The sequence below is a fragment of the Crocodylus siamensis genome, chromosome 1 (genome assembly GCF_052110815.1).
Source record: "Crocodylus siamensis isolate JL-2025a chromosome 1, ASM5211081v1, whole genome shotgun sequence".
NCBI lineage: Eukaryota > Metazoa > Chordata > Crocodylia > Crocodylidae > Crocodylus > Crocodylus siamensis.
The window spans coordinates 96041368-96050838 of NC_143395.1; positions in this window are offsets into that span (position 1 = coordinate 96041368).

Consider the following 9471-nt stretch of genomic DNA (forward strand, 5'->3'; position numbering starts at 1 on the left):
CAATAAATCACATTGGTAAAGACCACACCTATTCAGGACAGCACTTAAGTACCTCATAACTCTGTGTGCTTATCTCTCATTGACTTTAACAGGGCTTCAGCATATGCTTAAAGCTAACTTGCTTAGTAACGTCCCAAATTAGGATGTTTTGTTTTCCTGAACTGAGCCTAGATTTTGTGATATTTATGTAGAAAGTCACCTACAGAGAAGGCCAATTTTTTTTTCAGAGGTACTTTAAACTACACCCTCCTTAAGTGTCTTTCTGGTGCCTTCTCCAGCCTAATCTGCTGCTCTGCTTTCTGCTCCCTAGCCTATCTGCAGCTGAGCTCTCTGACATGTGCCACACAAAGAGGCTGCCTGTGCTACTTGCGGCATATATATCACAGATTAGCCATCTGCAGACCTAAAACACTTTACAGACGTACAGACATTCAGGGAGGTTAGGGGGAGGTTAGACTGAGTTTAAAATGGACACCTGATCTAAGGTAAGTAGGGATGGGGTGCTTGTGGAGGAGGCAGTTTGAAGGGGATCAGAGGGGCAGATGGAGTCCATGGGAGGGATTAAGAGGGATCAAAGGGCAAGCAGGCTCTGGGGGAGAATCAGGGGGATTGGAGGGTTTGGGGGGGCAGGTGAGGTCTGTGCGGAGATCCCTATCCAATCCTGGGAGTGCTAGTGGGGCCATGGGGGGATTAGGGAGATTAGGGGGGCAGGTGGGGTCTGCAGGGGCAATTGAGAGGGCTGGTGAAGTCCACAGGGAGAGACTGGAGGGCAAGCAGAGTTCATGGGAGGGATGAAGAGGATGATGGGAAAAGCAACATCCACAGGGGGAGGAATCAGAGGGATCAGGAGACTGGCAGGGACCATGGAGGGGTTAATGGAGTCCAGGCCCACCATCATATCAGTTGCAGTGAGACCGGAGGGCCCCAAGGAAGAAGCTTCCCTGGGTCTCTCTAGTCTTGCTGAAATGGACACAACGGTTCCACACTGAGAACGGGTTGTCATGCTTAAGCCCTGGCAGCCTTGCTCTCAGCACAGAGCTGCCGCAGCTCTACAATACAAAGCTGCTTCCCCAGGGCCCTCTGCTCTGGTCAAACTGCAGCAGCTCTGTGCTGAGAGGAGGGCTGTCAGGGCTTAAGCCTGGTGGCCCTGATCTCAGTGCAGAGCCACTGTGTTAGTTTCAGTGGCAGCAGATACCTCCCTCTGACATCTGAGGGGCCTGATCCTTTTTTCTCCAGAGCTCAGGAGGTACCCACCACCCTGTATACCACCAGTTGGGCTCCTGGCCAGCCAGTAGGCTGGGTACCACCTGAGCTCCCAGGGGTCTTGTCCTGTTTTCTCTGGAGCTCAAATGGCACCCACCCCCATGCCACTGCCAACAAGAGCAGAGCCAGTCCAGGCAATGGTAGAAGGCACCATGGCTTCCAGGGCCTCTGAAGCTGCAGTGCTTGCTCTGCCCAACATCCCCAGACAGTGAGGCGCATTGCCCAGCCCCACTGCATCCTGGCATCCCTGATGACCCTGAGTCATCAACCCACTGCGTTCTAGGGTACTGGAAGACTTCAACTTGGGTGAAAAAGCTGTGGGAAGTGGCCACATGGTAATGGAACAGAAACAAAATTAGGCAGACTGGAGATAACTTGGCCTAGTGGCATAACTTTAAACAGGATAATGAGTTCTTTAAGCCACTTAAAAGGTATTAACTTGCAGCCAGTCCATGGGTTAAGAGCTCCAGAAGCTGCCTAAACATATCATGTAATAAGGCCCTTAGATCAGCCTAACTAGGGAGATAAGTGTAAGGTCTGCACCTGAGCAAACTAAGAGTAGCCATTTTTAATGCAATCTAACCTCCCCCTAACCTCCCCAAATGTTTGTATGTACCACTTGCTATGCACACTAAAATCACTTTGCTGTAGCTTCCATCAAAAGGTTATTTAACAGACCTCAGTGTTCCTTAGCATATGGGTTGAGGTGTCTTTCCTAAGGCAGAAAACACAATCTGAGTAAAGAGTATAAAAAGGCTAATGTTCCTTAAAGTCATGAGTATGGTTTCCTCTGACTGCTTGTTTACTAATATGTAAGTACATGGAGAAGAGACCCTGCAATCTATAAATGTACCTACCTGAGGGAGAAAAGTTCCATTCCTGAAAAGGCCTAACCATCCTATGTGACATATAGGGCCAGATTCTATATCACCCGTTAGACATTTAGGCATGTTTCATAGTTTCTAGGGTTGGAAGGGACCTGAATAGATCATCAAGTCCAACTCCTTGCCCTGGGCAGACATGAGTGCTGGGATCATAATACCCCAGCCAGAAATTTATCCAACCTCCTCTTGAAGACTATGTATGTGTTGTTCTATTTTGCTAGGTTCAAATTCCCGAAAATCCACTAACGTATAACATACCATCATCAGACTCTTAAAACTGAGTTACAAAAAAGCAAGGGGAAGGAGCACCCATCCACCTTTGCATTAGCATGGATTCAGGTACAGTGGAATAGAATCACATTTAGGAACCCAAGCCCATTTAGACTTTTTTCTACCGTATGGGCTCTGGTGCATACATTTATATCCACTTTGGAGACTATGGTACATACATTAGATCCTACTAGACGAATCCATATATAGATACATATATTACTTTGAACTGTATGTGGTTTGATACTTATTTTAGTTTCTGTTTTATATCAGTTGGTGCATATATTACATTTCTGCTGTATAAGATATGGAACAAAATTATTGTGACTGCTGTTATGATCTATCTCATTTACTTTTACTTTATCTTACTCTCTTCTTTGTTATGAATTGTCCAGAAGATCATATATATTTTTTTACAAACATGTTCTTGGAAATTTGCAGCATTTATCAGCTGAAGAATTACGTATAAACTATTTGCAACAAGTAGTTAATATTCACTCTTAGTATTCCACATGTGTGACAGCTCATGATACTGTTTCTGTCCCCTGAATGAAGAGCTGGATGAAGAGGGAGGAATGTACACAAGCAGAATATAGGGCTGCAGGGAGCTGGTGTTCCCTACAATGCTGTCTATCTTCATTGCTTTTCTTGGGCAAGCAACAGCAACTAGCAGCAGAGCACAAAACTTGGTTAACAATACTATAATCTAATATCATAAGCATGAAGGAGCCACTGGTGTGCAGGCTGATTGATTTCATGTGCTACTGGCCTATCTCTACTCTCACTTACCCTGCTATAAATCAGGAGTGCTTCTAATAAAGTCAATGAAGTAACTTCTACGTGGGCATGTCTACATGCCACTTTTTGGAAGTACTAAACCACAGCGCAGTATGGGCAGTTAGCACGGCGCATGGTTAGATTTCTCCACTACATCACCGTAGGTGCAGACTACACCTGGGGAGCGCGCCACTACAGTGATGTAGCTGGCGATCACGTGTAGGGACACGATTGCTATGTTACCGTAGCGCACCATATGGCAACGTAGTGCGTCGCTACGTCATTGTAGGGCAATGCATAAACGCACCCTGTAAGTGGGAAGGGAATCACGGTATTTTTTTAATGTAAACCACTAATATTTTATATAAAGATAATCGGAATGGTAAATAGTGCACATTGTTTTCTTATATCAACACTAAATGAGAGAGTGACATAAAAGCAAGAGAGTACACATAGCCATGTAATTCAATTTAAGTACGTACTTAGTAGTTCTAAAAAGTTCCATCCATATATTTTCTTCTTTTGTCCCATTTAGCTCATTTTGTAACCCAAATAGTTCTGGCGCTCATCTGCAGTTGAAAAATCCCTCCAATTCTCCATTTCATTCATTTAGTTGTTCAACTATGTTTCTAGAGATGAAATATAGTTTTGCAGCTATAGTGATTAAGTTATTTTATTGGCAGGAGCCACAAAATTCTAGTATGGTATCATTCTTTATTTAATTTCAGCAAAATGAATATTTTCTCAATTACATAGCCAGGAGAGAAGCTATACAGTTTGAGGCAATCCCAAAACATATGATGATTATTCCCTGTACCATGTTACCCTCTCCAGTATTTTGCTGTAAAATTTCTGATTATTTTATGTTGCCAGTCTCTTGTGTAAAACAATTTTAACAAAAATTTTTACTGTCATTTTTCTGGGACCAAGCAAAAGCGTATTTAACCAAGAGAAAGACTCCCATTAACTTCAGTGGGCTTTAGATCAAGTTTTCCATAAAGGGAAATTTGTATTAATCATAAATGACAGTCCTTTCAATACTTTAGAGGGATCCATTCATTCATTACCACTTCCCAGCGTAATTGTCAATATTATCTTGAAATTCTAGAGAAAAAAAAACCATGCACGTAACTTATCTCTTTCTATTTTCTCAAAGAACTGATTACTTTATGATTTTCTTTTAGTAAATCACTCACTTTCTCACACAGCATTCTCTCCTTGCCTACAGCCTCCTCTCAGCTCCACAAGAAATATAATTAGGGTGGCACAGCAAGTATTTTTGGCATGGAAACACTGCCATGTAATGTGCATTTGTATGAACAAAATCTTCCCTAACCTTCACACAAATAAGTCCCCCTTCTGAATGCTCATGTAAAAGCACTTAAAAAGTGTTGGGAATATGGTCAAATGTGAAAGCAATTCAAAATGTTTATAACTATTTTTTTCCAGGACATTCATTCAGATATATGTATAAGTTATATGGTGACTTCATGGAATCTGGTGCATATATATAGATATAGCTATATAAGTATATAGATATATGTTGTCATTACATGTATATATTACGTGTGTGTGTGTGTGTGTGTGTGTGTTCTTCTCTGGCACATATTACACGGTTTCTGTGCAGGATCAGGTGAATACATTGCATAATTACTGTGTGGGATCTGCTATGCACACTATATTGTCATTGCATGGATTCTGGCAATTATATTACGTGACTAATGCTTGGAATCTAGTGCATGTGGCACATTGTCACTATGTGGGGTGCAATGAAGGTTTTTGTTTTACTTTTTCCATTCTAGCAAAAAAATGTCATAAAAACAAACAAAAAGCCCTATTTGGAAGTGGCTAGTTTCAGTATACTATGGTAGTTTTGATAACACGTCTGCTCTGTGTTTGACAAGAAAAACTTCTGACAGTCCATTAAGATTATATATATATATCTATAATCACATATATATATGTGATTATATATATATGTATATGTGAAAGAAAGAAAGAAAGTCTTTTGACTTTTTGACTTTTAGAAACGTTTATTCTGGGGATGGTGACAAATGGGGGGCAGTAAAGAGCCTACAGCTTGGCCCAAAGGTCTGGGCTTCAAGGACAAAGCCTGGGCTCATGGCTTGCAAGGCCTGCCCACACAATCTAGACAAAGGCAAAAACAAAAACAAAAACAAAAAAATAAAAAACCCCACAAGGGACAAAGAAATATATACATATGTACAGTTCTACAGAGGGGATGCGCAGTGGGACCTCAGGACATCAGGGGTCAGCCCACACAGACAAAGCCCAAGGTCTCAGCTCGCTGGACCCACTGCAGCACCCTGAGCAGGTGGTGGCATCACAGCACAAAGAGCAGGCATCCCCCCGTGACCTGGTACAGTTCTCCCTTGACGGCCCTGTGCTCCTCAAAGGTGGCCACCATCTGCCAGAGGACCGCATGTTTGAATTCAAGTGAGAAGCGGGCCCACACCAGCAGGCAGAAAAGCTGCAGGGATTCGTTGATTCCAGTCCAGGCAAGCCGGTTTCGGCGGTGACCATGTTGGCCTGGCCCACCAGGAAGTTTGCCAGGCTGACTGTGCACCCCTTGGCTGCCCAGTAAGGGAAAGAGCAGATGCATGTGTGCTTTGAAAAGTCCCATCCCAGCACCTGAAGCAGCACCCCGAGGGTGGCAAAGAGTGGCTGCAACTGGAGACGGTCAAGCAGGGCATGAAAAACATTCTCTTCAACTGCCCCCAGGCAGAAGGGGCAGGCCGCCAAGGCCACCGGATCGAGGTGGCGCACAAAGGTGCCATCCACCAATCTCCACTGGAAGTCTCTGGTCTTCTTGGTGGTGGGCACCTTGTACAGTGTGCACAACACTGGGGTCCCCAGCAATGCCAGGCACCACCACCACACAGTGTAGGGGTGGCTGGCCAGCACCTGGACATACCGGGTGCACACCACCCACACGTAGAGTCCCTTCCAAGGCAGTGTGCCAAAGAGACAGCCTGCGTTGCTTCTGGGGGGCATGGGAAGCCTCAGCAGTGTGTCAGGCCAGTCAGCCAGCTCATTGGTCACCGCTGGGATGACTGGCAGTGGCAGGAAGGTGTCGCCCATGGTGTCCATGATGGGGAGGGCCTGGTGAGCCTGGAGGTAGCTTTCCAGGGTGGCCACTACCTCTGTCAGGAAGGTGGCCCTAATGACCTGCAGAAGCCGGCCCATGGTGCAGACGGAATGCAGGGCCAGCCGGGCAACCAGGGCCTTGGCTGACAGCCAGCCCGACTGAGCAGGGTCCAGGAGGTGCCCCAGGCAAGTAGTGTGCACCTTGATGAGCGGAGGCCAGACTTGGCACAACATGCTGCAGGGCTGGCTTGTAGCCCAGGGACTCCTGAAGCAGCTGTGGGAACTGCAGGCATCTGGCCAGGGGACAAAGATGGGAGGCAGCCCAGCAGGCCTGCACTATGCTGTGGTAGAACAGGGGAAGAACCACCCTGTTCAGGAAGGTGAGGTCTAGCGTGAACAGCTCCCAGTCAAAGCCAAGGTTCCCCACTCGGTGCAGGAACCGGCACACCAGCTGCCACCACGGGAGGTAGCCCTCAGCATACAGGAGCCACTGAAGAGCTTGCGGCTAGTAGGCAGCCACCCTGCTGGCCAGGCCAGTCAGGCCCTGGTCCCCCTCAGTGGTGGGCAGGTAAGGGGCAGTTCATGGGAGCCAGTGGCATCTGTCCCAAAAGAAGTCCATCAGGAGCCACTGCAGCCTCTTGAGTAGCTCCAGTGGGGGGTCCAGCGCAGCAGTGCCACAGAGTCACCACCACTGGGTTGTTGGTGATGAGGGCCTGGCCACAGTAGGAAAGGGTGGGCAAACACCCACACTGCGGGCGGGCCTCCACTCCCTCCGCCAGGTCCTCCCAGTTGCAGGCTGCAAAGGCCAGTGGCCCCAGGAACACTCCCAGGGCTTTGAGGCCTTCCCAACACCAGACAAGGCCCCCTGGGTGGGTGTGCCAGCCCACATCCCAAGCAGGAGAATGTCACTCTTGCCCCACTTGGTGCGGGCTGGTGAGGTGAGCTCATAGGTGCACTGGCAGTCCACCAGGGCCCACATGTCCTCCTGGCTGCCCAGGAAAGCTGTCATGTCATCTGCATATGCCGTCAGCCAGATCAGAGGGCCGGTGGTCAGGCCCAGTGCTGGTGGCATGGCTAAGCCAGTCAGGCAACGTCACAGAACATGCAGCAGTGATTTGATGGCCAGGGCATACACCTTGCATGACAGGAGGCAGCCCTGGTGGATTCCCCAATGCACCGGGAATGTGGTGCACAGCATGCTGTTCACATTCAGCAGGCTGGAGGTGTTGTGGTACAGGCCCCAGAGTGCTGCAATGAAAAGGGGCCCGAAGCCAAAAGCCTCAGGGGTGCTGAGCAGGTGCCGATAGTCGACCCAATAGAAGGCCTTCTCCTGGTCCAGAGAGACCAGGCTGACATCCAGGCCAAAGAGCTCCGCAACTGTGAGCAGGTTGCACAGCAAGAATAGGTTGTCCTGGATGGTCCTGCCCAACACATAGTAGCTCTGCACGGGCCCGAGGACAGAGACCATGACAGTGAGAAGCTGGTTCGCCAGCACCTTCACCAAGATCTTATAGTCGGCACACAGAAGGGAGACTTGCCACCAGTTCTTAAGGCAGCCGAGGTCCCCCTTCTTGGGCAGAAAGGTGAGTCCCACCCGGCAGCAGCTAGTCAGCAGGGTCCTGTCAGTGAGGCTCTCATGGAAGACATGGAGAAGGCTGGACCCAAGGAAGTGCTAGAAGGCTTTGTAAAACTCCATGGGCAGTCCGTCAAGGCCCAGAGCTCTGCCCATGGTAAGCCCCGCCACAGCAGCCTCAAGCTCTGCCAGAGAGAGCTCATGTTCCAGGGCCTTGGCCTGCGAAGTGCAGAGGCATGGCAGGTCCTCATGCAGCCACCGAGCAGCCTCTGGGCAGGTGGGATCAGCTGCAAACAAGTCCTAGTAGGAGGCAATGGCGTGCCCCCGCACCTTGCCCGAGTCCATAAGCAGCTGTCCCTCTGGGGTCTTGAGATGGTCCAAGGTCAGAAAGAAACAAAGATAAATTCATCCTTGTGTAATTTTGCTAAAACCACTGGAGATGCACCTTGACTTAAATTATATATCAGTGGGCACATCTACACATGATGCTACATTGCCACAGCAATGTGCTACGACAACATAGCATCAGTGTTCACAAACTGTGACTCCACTTCTACATCGCCATAGCAATGTGCTCCCTTGTTATAGCACATTGCTATGGTGATGTAGCAACTAAAAATAATCATGTGCAGTATGCATGGTGCAGTACAGGCTGTTACTGCGCTGTCATTAAGTACTTTCTTTGGGAAGTACTTTTGGAAGTAGTAAATGACAGTGTAGTAATAAAGGCATTGTAGGGACACGTGTAGACACGCTTCGTGTGGCCTAGATATCTGGAAAAGTGGCCTGCTGTATGCATAGGGAATCAGGGCTTGATCCTGCTCCTGCTTGAATCAATGGAAAAACTTCTGTGAGCTTTAATAGTGCAGGCCCTGAATTCAACATGTTCTCACACATGTTAATATATTCTCTCATGACAGCCCTAGATTTTCCTTCCAAGACTGCATAATGATTTCTTCATCTGCCACAGTCAGTAGAGGAGAGACAGGTGATCCATCCAGCCCACTAACAGGCATGCTCTGTTAGGATTGGGTAGGGACAGTGATTGACAGACACCAGATGCTGAGTTCAGTTCCAGGCTGTATCTTTCAGTTTAAATACATCATTGAGTAAAAATCGCCACGTACATTCCAGCTGCTTAATAGCGTAGCACTAGAGTAGACATGTTATCACGCATATAAGCATGCACCAAACAATATCTATGGGCATGATTAGTAAGCAGCAAATACTTAATGATTGGATTAATTGTCCCTATTGCTAAGAACACGTTACTTAATGGAAAAATCAGAGCTAGCCGTTCCCTGTTCCTGAAGTTAAAAAACAAAAGAAGCCAGGTTCCTTAGAACAGCGGAGGAAAAAAGGCAGCGGTAAGTGACCTCAGCACCCTCCTTCACCATGGTGCATTTTATCTATAATTCCAGTTAATTTAGTACTCATGCAAAGTGCCAAACCAGCAGCTCTTGACCACATCCACACAAATGTTGCTCTGCAAGTTGTTACTGCACAGTTATTTAGTATTTGCATAAGCAGGTACTAAATGACTGTGCAATAACCATATTACTGTGCAGCACCGTCCCCGCACAGTTTTTTTCTGAT